At 31.1% G+C, this 15,794-nt stretch overlaps 1 long non-coding RNA gene across 1 annotated transcript; it reads right to left on the reverse strand.

Moving 5' to 3' along the window:
- Positions 1-2,160: 2,160 nt before the first annotated feature.
- LOC141483683 (uncharacterized) lies at positions 2,161-6,431 on the reverse strand. The gene is made up of 2 exons (XR_012466225.1): positions 6,207-6,431; positions 2,161-2,485 (listed from the first exon to the last, which is right to left on the reverse strand). It is a non-coding gene; the product is annotated as an uncharacterized lncRNA (long non-coding RNA).
- Positions 6,432-15,794: the final 9,363 nt, after the last annotated feature.

The following is a 15,794-nucleotide window of genomic DNA, read 5'->3' on the forward strand; positions in this document are numbered from 1 at the left end:
TCTAGTAGGTAGCTATTAGCGATAGTGACAATTGAATTGGTATGACGCTGTCAGTTTGTGAATTTTCAGAATTGAATTGATACTAATTGTGTGTTGTTGTTCTGTTCATAATTTGTTACTTTAATAATTCACTTGTTATTAAAATGGCATACACAAATGGGGAAATGGCTGATATGCATTACGTTTACGGTCTGTCGCAAGGAAATGGGTAAGAAGTTTCAAGAAGATATGCTGAAATGTATATGCAAATCAGTGGATAGGTCGAGAAAGACCACAGAACTGGCCTGCCCGATCCCCGGATCTCAATCCTCTCGATTTCTCTATTTACATTTACATTTACAGCATTTGGTTTATCGTACTCCTGTTCTCGATGTAGAGGACCTAAGAAACCGCATCATCGATGCGTGCAGGGTAATCAGAGAGATTCCAGGAATATTTGAGCGAATACGTGGCTCAATGCGCCGACGTCTAGACGCATGCGTAATGTCTGAAGGTAGACATATTGAACATTTACTATGATTTCTACATGTTGTGTGTTTTGTTATTAATAAATTAGTTTTGTTTATTACCCTTCAATCGTTTAATGCAGGTGCTAACTACAAAATAACAATAAATCCAGTTCGCATTTATGATGATGTATTTCTGTAGTTAAAGTAATTTTTTGCTGCGAACTGGTTTATTTTTGGCAAAAAACCCAGGAGACATTTTTTGTTAAGAATAAAACAGGCTATCGAAAATACATTTTCAAATGGTAAACAAATAATAAGATAAAAAGTTACATTGGAAATAATGTTTAGGGGTTAAGTTTTCCATGGGGTAAACCAAATAAATTACTGGCTAAATGTCTTTTTGGTAGTACAAAACGTCATGTTAATTTCAATATTGTGACTTTTTCAGTGCGTGTGAAAAATATTGTTATACAAATTTTATGTACCCCCTTCAAGGGGCTGTACCTTAACAAGGGATGCTCCAATGAAGTTTCTTTATATGAAAAATCCTATCTTTTTTTCGATAAGGAATCATCTCCTTGAATGTTTTACACTTATTCAGTTACACCCTGCATTTTGGACTTCTCTATTCAATAAAAAATTTAGGCAGTATTGTTCATATTAAAACAATTTTGAGTAAGTGAATGAATGAAATTTTTGTGGTTACAACAATTAATAAAACTGGGTATAGTTTGTAAAATATTTGTTTTTAGTATAATATTTTTCTGATGAAAATTGTAGTGAGGTGTTCAGACATTTCATACAAATGAAAAAATACAAGGTGTTCCATTTGAAAAAGTTGAATTATGTCTGTTTGAAAATGAATGACACTTGACCGGTTTTACCGAGCACCCTATATTTTGTTTCCGAAAGTTGAGATTCCCAAAATGATCACCCTATATATTATTTCCAAAAGTTGAGATTTCCGAAATTATCACACTGATGTTGACTAACCATTTCTAAAAAAATCCACTGATAGCTATTATAGACATGCAATTAAAAAAATATTGTCTGCAAAACAGGATTTTCTGGAATACTTGGCAATGCCACAATAAAAATTCAGAAACAAAAATTCCTTAGAGAGGTAAAAAAATATGAAATCTACTGACGTACTCCTATACTGGGTATTTCAATTGAAAAAATATAACTTTGGTTGGCCACGCTCGGCTGAACCACCCAGTATGGGAAAAAATAATTTTTAAAGATAGAATAGATCGATATGACTGCGAAAAAAAATTGAGCTATTCGAAAAATTGTCTTCCCTGTATTTGTGAATTTCATTCGATTCACATTTACCGTGTTAGGAATCACACGTTAAAAGGTAAGACCTCGTTAGTCCTTAGCTCGCACAAGTTCCTCAACTTCTGAGCGTTGTCATTCGTATGGGGGCGATAGCTGATTAACGGAAAAACAGATTTTAAACAGATTTTTTAAACATATTCATTTGTGTTCTCCCAGAGAATTACGAATGATTCAAGCATAATTACACCTACATGTTAATTTCATGCCTATATGTTTTATCGCTGTTGAAAAGAAGCGTTTCCTGGCTATAAAAATCCTTTTTAATGACTTAGCCTTTCTCCATAATTTTATTGGTTTGAAGTAAAGAACAAATCAGTAGTGATGACATTATATTATGTGGTGTTGAAGTATGAAAATTCAAATTCAGAAATGCTTCTCAGAAATGTATATTTCTACATTTGAAATAATGAAAAGAAAAACAAGTACATAATTTTGAAGTCATTACAAAACAAGTAAATAGTTTTGAAGTCATTACACAGAATATTTCGTTGGAGTTGCTTTCGTTGTTGTGGTTGTTAACTTACTACCACAATCGACATTGAATTCACATTTTTCCGTCAGACGGTTGAAATAAGTTCCTGGATTGCAATTGCGCAGCCATGCTTTTCCATCATAACACTCATAGTATGTCCCGCACAATTCTTTATCTGCTATATATTCTGGCTCTGGTGCGTCTTGATCAGGGCACCCTCTTTCTGAAAATTAAAAATCGTATTTTGAATTTATAATGATTGGCTAAGATTTCAATGAAACCTGAAATTATCATGAAATTTTGCCAAATAGTCGAATGAATGTGCCCCGAGAAAATGGTTTTACAAGTATATAAACATAATTTGCGAAATATACAAAAAGAATTACGATTATTATCAAAATTATAAGGAACATAAAATTGTTGTCACATTTTCTATTCAAAGACACCGATGAAGTGCTTATTCTTCTGCACTCACACATCGTATTTAATTGCCACAGTTAAAGAACCAACGATACGTGCATGTCAATTTTTGAATTATGGAATCACACTTGCGCACAAATGGACGCGATAGAGTGACGACTGGACTATTTCTCCGGGAGATCACTAAAGGTCATTCGAACGCTTTCACCTATCCCTTCTTCCCTCCGCTTCAGCAGTCTAGCGGGAGTTGACCGTTTTTCGCTTCATTAAAGGTTTTCATATCGATGGCTTAGTTTGCAGACCTCCTATCTCACAAACAGAGTTTTTTCAGGGCGAAGTAAAAACGTTCCTATTTGCTCGCTACTCCAAATATGCAAGGGGGAATATTAATTTGACAGATGTTTTGACTTAAACTATTAGGGTATCCAGCAGATGTTGAGAAATAAATATTTGAGTTTTGAAATAATTTATTAAATAGTATACATAGCAGGTATTCGAATTCGACAAATTTTCGGAAAGAGAGTTGACAGGTTCTCGAACTTGTGTAAACTTTCTCATAATATTAGAGAAACAAATAAAAAGCGAATGAAAACATAAATTTTGTTGTTTACTGTTGTAGGTTATTGTTACAAGAACAAAACTAAATAATAACAATGTTAATAAAAGGTAAATTTCTATAAAAATCATGATAATCCTCAGGCATAATATTCAACAAGCCTAACAGATCTTGGAATTTTCTTTTTTTTATTTAAGTCGTTCAGTGTACAAGTTCCGTAACTCTTGAAATTCGATGGCTTCAATCTTTATACTTTTACGTTGCGGGAGCAGCTCCCAATCATCTGTAAATCCTAATTTGTAGAATATTTCTTCTGTGGTGTATATTGTAATGCCAGAAGGTCAGTTACCTTGGGATCTCCTTTTTTCTTTCCTGGTCGTACTGACTCATAAAAAGAGATGGAACCCGATTTACAAAAAGTGTAATTCAAATACTCCACGTTCTACATATTCCTATCCGTGAGAACTTCAGATTTAACATTTCAAACCTTTACAGGAAGAAAAGGTTAATTGAGAAGAAGAAAATTCAACAACAATATTTGAAACAGGTAGTGAGTGGGTAAGGACATTCTACTTCCGAACACTTAACAGAGTAATATCCAGATGATGACAAATGGGATTTTGTCGAAATGTAGATGTGATTGAAGATAGTAGCGCACATAACACGGATCAAAAACCAGAAAAACCAGGTCAACATATATATAAACATATATAAACATATATATATATATATATATATATATATATATATATATATATATATATATATATATATATATATATATCTATATATATATATATATATATATATAAATAAATAAATAAATAAATATAATATATATATATATATATATATATATATATATATATATATATATATATATATATAGTACAGTAGAATGGAATAACGGTGTCTCTCAGTCAAAAAATCAAAAATCAAAAACTCTGCTTTACTTTGCCAAGCTTTCGCTTCTAGTTCAACATATATATATATATATATATATATATATATATATATCTATATATATATACAACATTCTTCAAATCGATTGTTATGGTTGTTGGGTATTATTACCTGACGCTAAAGTAATTACTCCGTTTTCATTGAATTTCTCATAAATATCATGTCTACAGACGAACCATACTCTCTCCGTGTGTTACTTTTTTTTGGCACTTTTTAACGTATCGTTGAAAATATTTTTGTTAGCATATAATTGACTATCAGGAATGTTTCTTCATTTTCATTTATCATTTTTATTATTTTTCAATCATTTGAAGATTTTAGACATAATATAATATTCATAATAGACATAATATACCGGCTCCTTGCCAAAATTCACACTTTTTTCATTCATGTGAAACTTTTTTTTTATGACTTGTACATTTGATTTTCAAATAATATTATTTAAGATATGGGAAATGTCTTTACTCGTTAAAATGTACTTTGTTGACGGAAGCCAAAAGCTCGAGCGAGTGATGACTATTTCTTGCGAAACTTTACTTATTTTATGACATATATGAGAAATACTACATGAGCTGAAAAGTCTTGGGCTTAACATATAGATGGCGCTAGTCTTATTGCAATCAATGCTTCTTCATTATTGTGCCGACCTCCAAAAGAAACCTGTTGAAATTTCATGATATTCTACTGATAAATTTGTGAGTTATTGTACTAAGAGTGGCACTACTTTTATTATTTCCAAAACAATGAATCAAAAAGAATATAGTGTTTAAATTTCACACTGCTTCTTGATGGGTCAAAATACCATTCAAGCAAAGCAATGACTTGAAGAGTTTTATAAGGACACCGCTCTATCAAAAACAAAAATTAAACATTTTTTTTGCTGACTTCAAACGTGGCCGTAGGAACATCGATGATGCAGAAAGCAGTGGACGCCCAAATGAGGGAGTAACACCAGAAAACATAAACAAAATCGTTTTGAATGTTCGAAAAGTAAAGTTCGGTGAGTTAGCTGGCAATGTAAAGGTATCAATATGTATAACGTGATAGCTTTCTTCTGCATGAGCATTTGACTATGAGAAAGCTCTCCTCAAAGTGGGTGCCGTGCGAGCTTAGGGTTGACCAAAAACAAGAACGTTTTGATGATTTTGAGCAATGTTTTGCCATGTTCAAACATAACAAACCGAAATTTTTTGATACGTGACGATGAATGAAACATGGATCCACCACGTCACTCCGGAATCAAATCGATCGCCATCTGAGTGGACCTCGTCTATAGCGCCCTAAAGCACATCTATTGGCTGGAAAGGTTAAGGCCTTGGTATTTTGGGATGTGCGTGGTGTAATATTCATCGACTATTTCGAGAAAGGAAATATCATCAACAGTAAATATTATATATAGCGTTATTTGAGCGTTTGAAGAACGAAACTGCGAAAAAACGACTCCATTTGAAGAAGAAGAAAACGCTGCTTCATCAAGATTGAATGAAATAGGCTTTGATTTGCTCCTGTATATACCAAATTAGTCATATTTGGCTCCCAGAGACTACTGGCTGTTCGCAGACCTCAGAAAAATATTCACCGGTAAGAAATTTCGCTTGAATAAAGAGGTTATTGCTGAAACTGAGACCTATTTTGAGGCAAAAGATAAATCTTTCTACAAAAGTGGTATCGAAATGTGAGAGCGATGCTGAAATTATTGCGTGACTCTTGATGGAGATTACGTTGATGAACGTTTTGAAAAAAAAACGCGTTTTTTCCTCAGATCCGGGACGTTTCAGAATAAAATCCATTAGTGAAAGATATACCGTTAGAGAATAAAATCAAATCTCATTTCACAGACAGTATTTTCAGAAACAAATTATATTTCGAAATAAAATTCATTTGTGAAGGATATCCCGAATGAGAATAAAATCAAATCTCATCTTGACCGATAGACAGTATTTTTAGAAACAAATTATATTTTAGTGCTAATCTCGTCAAATACAGCATACATAAACTTTCTTACCAGGTTCAGCCATGACATAGATCACTGCACAGAGGAGAAGATAAAATACGATTTTCATTTTGTATGACGTATTTCTGATATTAGTTGCTTCGAAATAGAAGACTGAACTGAGAATATTTCCTGATACATTATATACTCGTAGAGCTACTCTATTTCAATGAAGGGTACTCGATTTGTGATGAACTGATATCACTTGAGTACCTGAATATTTCGAAATGTGCTATGGCGAATTTCAATTTGTCCGAAATCAAAAATGTAAAACAATTATTAGTGATTCATTTCACATCACTGAATTCACGTAGTTTTGAAATGAGAATATTTAGAAATACGTCAAAATGAGTTAGTAATCAAAAAATATAAATACATAATATGTGAATATTATATTACTCATACATTTAGTCAATTCAATTTTAGAATTGTTTTCGAAATTCTGACTTCCAAGGAATCAGATTGATGCAATATTTTTGAGCTTTTTCAACAATTTTTTCAAATTTTCTTGGTTTATAACTTTTCCAGTGATTGATTCAATGGAATCCTGGTGTCTGATAAACAAAAACTTGCTGAATCTAGTGATGTAGTAAAAATTTTGATGAATGTTCTAAACTTGAATTATGGAATGATTGAATGGCATACCTTTAAAATTTTTTTGACTCACGAGGTGTTATTCACCCTTCGAAGTTTGACATGAAATAGTTGTTGGACTACAGTAGGGATGAACTATGATGTCTAATAGGCTTTCTTACAGGCCACTGACATTTGTCAAGAGGATGGTCAAACAAGAGTTAGAGATCAAACAAGAGTTTGATCTTCCTCTTGAAGATGATCACTTGGTGATCGAAATACGTGTCGAGGTGTTAAAATAATGGTTTGGTGTTGGGAAAAAACTTCAGTAATATTCATTACTACACCAAACAGTGCATCACAAATTTTCTATGCACTGACGGAAAATATCTTTTTCTGGGTGACACAAAAATTGAGAGGGAAGGTATTTCCAAAAGGGTTTTTGGGTGACTTTTTTGTATGAAGAGAAAAGGAGAGTTGATCCATTTTTGTGAAATTAAAGAGAAATCCGTCAGATGAACGGGATTTGAGCTGTTACTATCGAACTGTGAAGAGTATCCATCCAGTGTTTTTCATCCATGAAATATTTTGATAGAGTTTAAGATCATCCTTATGAAATGTAAATCCACCAGTTTTTTGTCCTGGACTGAGGCGTCCTATTTTTCATCAGTACCAAATTTCTAACTGACTGGTATGAGAATATGTCATTCTTGAGACCTATTTTTTGTGATGAGATCCTTGGTAGTAGTTATAACTCTCCAGAGAGCAGAGTGTTTTCTGCGGGAAATACCAAATTAATCCATTAGGATACTACCAAGGCTCACTACAAGTTTTACCATGGTTTTTTTCCTCTCCATATTTCAACACTCTCCAGACTGCCGAGGAATAAGCGAAGGACATAGCAAATAACCCCTATTCAACTTAATCTCTCGCACAGAGTTGAAAAGGACTCTGTTGTCACGCATCGAACATCATATTAAGGCCCGTTAAATGAGAGTTAAATCAATTTTACATCAGTTCACATATATTGAATCATAGCTATCATCTTGTTATAAAAACGAAAGACTTTTCGATGACTGATAATTTGAAATCAGATATATGTAACTTTCATTGTCCCTCAATGCTAATTATAGTTATCTATTGAATATTGTATAAATATTGAACATAAGAGTAGGTTTGGATTATATTACGAGTATAAACTGAATCGAGGTCACAATGTGAGGAAAATTATATTTACCAATGGACTGTAAAGTATAAATGAGTAATTACCCTTCTGCTTTGCCATTCTATATCAAAAGTGAATGTATTTATGTATATATATATATATATATATATATATATATATATATATATATATATATATATAATATATAATTTATATAATTTGAGTGATAACAACATGAAAATGGTTCCCACCTTTGACGTTTCTAAGTGTACCTGGTTGAACAGCAGATTGAAAAACTTGGTAGCGCTCTGTCCAAATTAGGCTCAGCCTACGCTCCCGATGAACATCTGCCGTTATCAGTAACAAAATAACGTCAAAATATTTGAGCGACACTCATTCGAGTGACCACTCATCCTACGGCCTCGTGATTTCATCATGTTGTTTGTCCTCAGAGTACTACTGAATTGTGACATTTTGTGACAGCAATTTGCTTGAGAATGTTTATTCATTCAGATTCAATATTGAATAGTTCAACTTTGGTCGATTAGTTCATGTTATCACTTACGTCGGGCGCTCCGAGACATACACGTTTTTTTAAATTCACAATTTATTTACTTTATTTTCTATATTGTTAAACCCATTATAGTATTTCTTGTAGTTACAAACCGCATTATATTGTGAGATGTAAATTAAACTATTGAAATATCATATCCTGTTTTGAGAACTCTATAAATTATTTACATACCCTACGTAAAAGCCGAAATTTTCCAGGCACTTATCTGTCGCCTCGAAGCTACTAACACTTCATCCATTTTATCTTCACAGAAAATGATGATGTATAAGAATGAAGATATAAAAAAAAAGCCAACCTTCAGTCTTCAAAAAAATAATCTCAAAAGAGGTCGTTAGCTTGATGCTCATTTCATATATGTTTGAGTAATCTATATACAAAGATATCGAAAGCATTTCACAGTATATTCAGTTATAATATGGCCGTCTTCCTTGTTACTGTATACTATTTTGTCAAAAAAATATACTTTTTAACGAGAGGAGTGAATTATTGTTATTATTACCATTTGAACCAATCCACTGATACTAGAAACTTGTATGAAAATTTTTTATTTGAGGTTTACTGTTATTACTCATCTTTCTTTCAGAGAGGTTCTGCAATTATTCTGATATACCCAGGGTTCAATTTTGAAACTATTTCTGATTGATTGAAACAAAACTCACTTAAGACAATTTTCAAAGTGAACCTTATCAACGGGATATTGAAAAAAATGTGTAGCATTGAGGGCGCAATCGTTCATTGATGCAAATGTTTTCCTGAAACAAGATGGTACGCAAATATTGATTTAAAAAATAATATAATTTATTAAATCTTCTTGTCGAGCAACTTGTTCACTTTAAGCTATTCACGATTAGATAAAACGGACCAATTCGTTATGTGGAATAATGTGATTTGTAAAAATTACTCGAAATGTATCTTGTCTGTTGCTAAGTGACCTTGTAGCGTTCAAGTGCTGATATAGAGGAGGGCTTGTGTCGAAAGTAGGACAGAAAAGTATATGTTCAATTTTATTTATCAAAAGTTGAAATATAATTGTAATTTGACTTAAATTTTGTATTTCTGATTTTTTGTTTAAATTATTATTATGTTTACTTATGTGAACCATTTCTAGAAAAAGCCTTCTGAATTTATTATTCTCAACTATTAAAATTTTAGTATTTTGATAATCCATAACATGATCTGAAGAAATAACATGTTCAGCTAGTCCACAGGAACGTTTATTTAGTCTGCAGTCACTTTTATGTGAAGTGATTCTTCCAGATAGATTACGACCAGTATCACCAATGTAAATTGAATTACAAGAAGAACATGGAACATTAGATTTTTCTTTGTTGCTGAGAGGGGTTTTGATTTTAGAATATAGGGTTGAAATTGTTTTATAAATCTTGGTAGAAATTATAATACTTTTTGTCACGAAATATATTAAGTAATTAAGGGGTTAAATTTGGAATATTCTCATTATAAGAAGGATTATCTGTTTCGGAAATTTCATACCTGATACTATGTGATGAATTTGGATAACTTGAATTAAGATTGAATTTGGGTAAGTTGAATAAATATTTATTCAAAAGCTTAGGAGGATATAAATTTTCCATCAGAATACTTTTTGAAAATTTTAAATCATTTTTAACAAAATCCGGATGGGACAATCTGGTGACTCTTTCTTTAAGAGATAAAATTAAGTTGGTTTTCATCCTTGGAGGATGCTGTGAAAAATAACTAATGAACCTATTGCTACATATAGTTTTTTTGTGCCACGTAGTCTAAAGAATGTTTCCTTCAAACCTGATGACTTTCATGTCAAGAAAAGGTAAAGAATCATTTTTTTCACAAGTAAATTGAAGATGTGGATTGAAAGAGTTGAAAAAATCAAGAGTGTTTTCGATCAGACCTGAAGGGAGTGCTAAGAATATATCATCAACATATCGTTTAAGGAGGGGGATATTATATTTTTTTTCATTTAAAATTTTTGGCATAATTTTTTCTGGTGTTTTAAATGTTTGCGAAATAAGTTGTATTCAGAATTGCAATTGGTAATGAAAATGCGTTGGAAAGATGAGTTAGGCATAAAGAACTAACTTTGTTGAGGTTTGGCTAAATTTGTGAAATCGGCAAATGTCAAATTTTCGAAAAACTGTAATAAAACTAAATTTGTACTAGAGAGCTAAAAATTGGTATATGGGTGGAAAATGAAAAAACAATCATCTTTTTTCTTTACCGATTTTCGAAATTTCGAGCAATAACTGCTTTTCTGAACATTTTTTGGAAAAAATGTCAAATTGGACAGGGAAGAAAAATCACTTGATCGGTCATATGCATGCCATTTGGCATCATTTTTAAAGCACAATCTAATGGCGATATCAAAAGTTGCTTGAAGAGATGAACAAAAAAAATCCCATTTGATGCGGACTTTATGTGTGACAGATATATATATATATATATATATATATATATATATATATATATATATATATATTTGTATTTGTTCAAAACTGAAATTCGAAAAACAATATTGACCGAAGATCTATTTACGTCATAGAGAAAAATCCGAAATTATATCTTGGAATCCCAAGGGACTCTTTATTTGTCATAGAACTTTTGTCTCAAAAATGCCAGTTACCCAGAATTGATATATACATTACTTTGAAGGAAATTGAATTGTCGAGAGCAGCGATTCATAATCTACAACTACCGCGGGCGATCTCACATTTTCGAATGCTCTTGCTCAGTTGTTAATTGACATGAACCCGAAAATTTTGTGGGATACTTGGGAGATGATTTACTTTTATAATATACAGTGTCACGATTAAAGTGCGCACCATATGAGAAACTTTTGTTTTCGAAAAGTTTCAATGAAGTTTTACTTCGGCACTTGTTTGTGCTTTGAATTTAACTTAAAATGATGCGGCCAACTGCGACCCACTGACGTTCAGTGTTTGTCAAATTCAACTTTTTTTTTGAAAAAAATTGAAAATGTGCATTTGTAGATCGAATTTAACAAAAAGTTACTTGAAAGAGTTGTATCTACGGCAATTTTATATCCATATGCCAAATTTTATTGTCATCAATTCATGTATACATAACAAACTCATCATGGAGTTGTTTAACTTTTCTGATACATTTTTACTCATACACATTGATCCCAAGTTTGGATGCGGATAGTTCAATAGTTCTTGACAACGCTCCCTATAATTCGCTACAGCTCATCATAAAAATTCGAGTAAAGATGAAATACAAAGTTTTTTGATGAATAACAATTTATATTACTATACCAACAACTAACTAATTGTGAAGATTCCTGCACTGACGCCTGTCGGATATAATCCAACGCCCTTCGTGGTATTAGCCAGGGGAGTGGTTGTTTTCTGATAGGCGTCAGTCCATTTAACCTACTGTGTAGGTATATTCGAGACTGGCTTGAACGATTGAAATTCATTTCTTTAGAATTGTTTACTGTCAGTCTTCAAGCATAGTCCACTGACTAATAAGAAAATAACTAATTGAAGTTTTACAGACGAAAACATTTGGAAAAGTGTTTGCCCTTGAGAGTATTGCTGAAAAGTATGGACACACCATACTGGGGACACACCATACTGGGACTTCCCCCCTATTTTTGTGATTTCAATCCCATCTAGTTGATTTGGGGAAAATTTAAACAAAACATTAAGCGTAAAAATAATTTTCTAAAATTTGATGAGAAGCTAATATAGGATATCAAAGAAGTATCTAATATCACTGAAGAAGACTGGCAGAACAAGATCAAAAAAATTATTTTAGTTGAAAAAGACTATATGGAGATTGGACACTTCCATATTAATGGTGATTTAAGTGAAACAGTGATAGTGAAACAGAGAATATGGAAGAGGAATCATATATTATATATATATATATATATATATATATATATATATATATATATATATATATATATATATATATATATATATATATATATTGAAAGGTCAAATTTAGTTGACTGGTTATTATATAACTATAAATTATTTTTGAATATATACGCCTTTTTTATATTTTATATTAACTTTGGTGAGTTTTTGTAACATATCTATTGCTGTATAATGTTCACATGATCTTTATTTTGTAGATATTCTTGATAAAGGAGAAAAATATACTTTCCGAAAGCTTGAATAACAAAAAATAGTGTTTCCATAGCTCGCAGATATATATATATATATATATATATATATATATATATATATATATATATATATATATAACTATAAACGGGGTCTCTCAGTCAAAAAAAATCAAAAATCAAAACTCTGCTCTACATTGCCAAGCTTTTGCTTTTGATGGAAAGCTTCTTCAGGGCCTATAATTTATTGAGTTGTTAGTTTTTTCGCCACCGAAACACATTACAAATCATTCTCACAGTGAAAATGAGTTAAAAACAATAAATTAAACATATAAACTTCAAACTACTTTCAACCATTTCAAGAAAAAGGTGTACAGAAATATGTTTTTCTGTATGTAAAACTTTGATAGGAAGATATATTAATTACTATTCTTTTCATAAAAAATCAGTTAAAACAATTTAATACTCTGGTTGAAAAAAAGAATAGAAAAATTAGTACACCCTACCCTCAAGCAAAAAAATCTCAGACTTCTTAGAGACATATTGATCGAAAATTCTTATCCCAGAAAACTTCTCAATAAAATAATTTTCAATACTGGAGTGTAATACAAATTCCGATGTAATCAGCAGAAATGTATGTAATGATAGGTTTACCTATCAATTTTTCTTATAAATCTATACCTAACCTTAGAAATGAATCTTAAAATATCATAAAACTTTTTCATAATGAACAAAATATCAAAATATGCCAAAAAAATATTAAATCTTTAAAGAATTTGAATACTAAATTGGAAGATAAAACGGATACTACCAAAAAGTCGAATGTGATTTATTACATTCCTTGTAACAATTGTAACTTGGATTATATTGGAACAATATCTAGAATTCTTACTGATAGAAAAACTTTACATAAAAGTGATACAAAGCTTGATGAGAAATCATGCGCATTGGCACAACATTCTTTAGAAACAGGACATAAACCAAATTACTCTTATATCAAAGATTCACATACAGAAAAAAATATTTCTAAACGCCATTTTCTTGAAATGGTTGTAATTAATGAGTCTTCTGTTTGTGTGAATAAGAAAACTGACATTGATAATCTCAGAAATGTAAACAGTAACTTACTGGAAACACATCAAAAACATGATAATAATGAAAATTGTATCAATCAATAACTCTTTCTTCAAAGTCAAAGATTATGAAATCATTATACCCATTGAAAAATGACATTTATGTGAAGGCATGATTTTTGTCAAACCCAAAATAATCTTATACATGTTTAACCTTCTCCGTCAGTTTATACATTCAATGTATTGTTTTTAACTCATTTTTACTGTAAGTATGATTTGTAATGTTTTTCGATGGCGAAAAAACTAACAACTCAATAAATTATAGGCCCTGAAGAAACTTCCCATTAGAAGCGAAAGCTTGGCAAAGTAGAGCAGAGTTTTGATTTTTTTTGACTGAGAGACCCCGTTAATACATTTTGCTGTAAGTATATATTAACCAATTTTAATCTTGACATACAAATTTGAGGATCCTCTTTGTAACTTATTTGCTAAATGACTCACGGTCGATGGTAGGTTAGACGTTTCTGGAAAACGCAAAGCATGAATTTTCTGAAAATTTCACAGTTCCTTACCTGTTCTATCGATCTGAAATATTTTCAGCATTGCGGCGTTGCCACTTCCATCAAAAAGTCTTAGCAACTTTATTTTTTTAAATGGAACACCCCGTATATTCATACATTCTTGGAATCGCTCTGGTATTTTACTATTTTTTTGTTAATAATGTCCTATACCTATCTCTATCTGTTTTCGAGATGAAAAAGAAATTGTGCTAAATATAGTCCAAAACATAGCCTTAATTGAAATTAAGTACATCAGTACTCTCAATTCATGGAAAGTTGATATTTTGATGATAGTTTGGACAAACTCGAAATATTCAAATATAGTCTAGTTCACATGTACTTTTTTTGTAACATTTTTCAGCCCTGTCCAAAAATTACGACCAAGATGTCATTCGACTCGTATTTTTGTCTAGAAAGTTTAAGGAAAGGTGCGAAAACGCGCCGATAAAAATTATAAAAGTTATAAACAATTAGGTGAAAAAAAAATGGGGCTTTAGTTTTTTCTTAATATCTCGGAAAATTTTCAAAATTTTGGAAATTTGGAAAAAGATTTGAAAAGATCAATGAATTTGCGTAAAAAAAGTCCCGACTGCCGAAACTGTATCTCGATTATTAATAATTTTTACAGAGCCCTGAAAATAGAGCCAAAAGCGGGTAGTCTGGCTTCCGCGCACCTTTCGTCACTCTGACATAAAAACAAAAAAAATTATTTGAACATATTAAATGTGAATATTAAGAAATGAAAAAATTCATGTAATGTTGGGATACATCAATAAACAATAATCCGTAGTCGAAAAATTTGTATCCCAATTTTAACGTTAATTATAAATTTGTTAATTGATAACTTTTTCTGAATTGAAAGTTAATATAAAATTCCCTATAATTATCAAACTAAAACCCTGGCTTTTTTTTCCTTTGGTGAAGTTAGCCTTACTAGGCTGAAAACTAATTGATAGTATTTTTTTTTATTTTTCACAACTATTGTTAATAAATTCATTATAAACGAATACATTGTTTAAAAGCAATTCGAGAATTTTTTTTGCATTATGTTAATTGAAAAAAAATCATGATTTTTAGAAAAATAATGGTTTCTTAAAAAAATCTTTGTTGCTAAAAAATGCGTTTATTAATTAACAATCGTTTTTTGCAACTAAATATTAAAATTAAGGAACCGTTTTTTTTTTAATCATAAATTCTATCATTCTTTAAGGTTTTGAAAATTTTTTTTTTTTATTTCCTAGTACCTAGTACTGAAGAAATAATTGAAATCATAAAACACAGAAAATTAAAAATTCAAAGAATGTTCCATGATTTTTCTGTAAATCCTCCAACATTAGATGATATCAATACTGATGAAGATTCATCTGCTATGAGAAATCTTTTAAGTAGCGCTATAGCAGAATTAAAAAAACGAGGACCAACTGCTGAATTGTGGCTGCAATATTTTAACTTCATTATGCTGGCAATAAGGTACATCGAAGCCGAAAGACTTCGGAATTGGCATCTTCATTTGTATTGTGTACAATAAATGTTACTAGTATATCACGCAGCTGGTCACAGTAACT

The sequence above is a fragment of the Leptinotarsa decemlineata genome, unplaced genomic scaffold, assembly GCF_025532065.1.
Source record: "Leptinotarsa decemlineata unplaced genomic scaffold, Ldec_3_MD MMD2_tig00003798_RagTag_RagTag, whole genome shotgun sequence".
Lineage (NCBI taxonomy): Eukaryota > Metazoa > Arthropoda > Insecta > Coleoptera > Chrysomelidae > Leptinotarsa > Leptinotarsa decemlineata.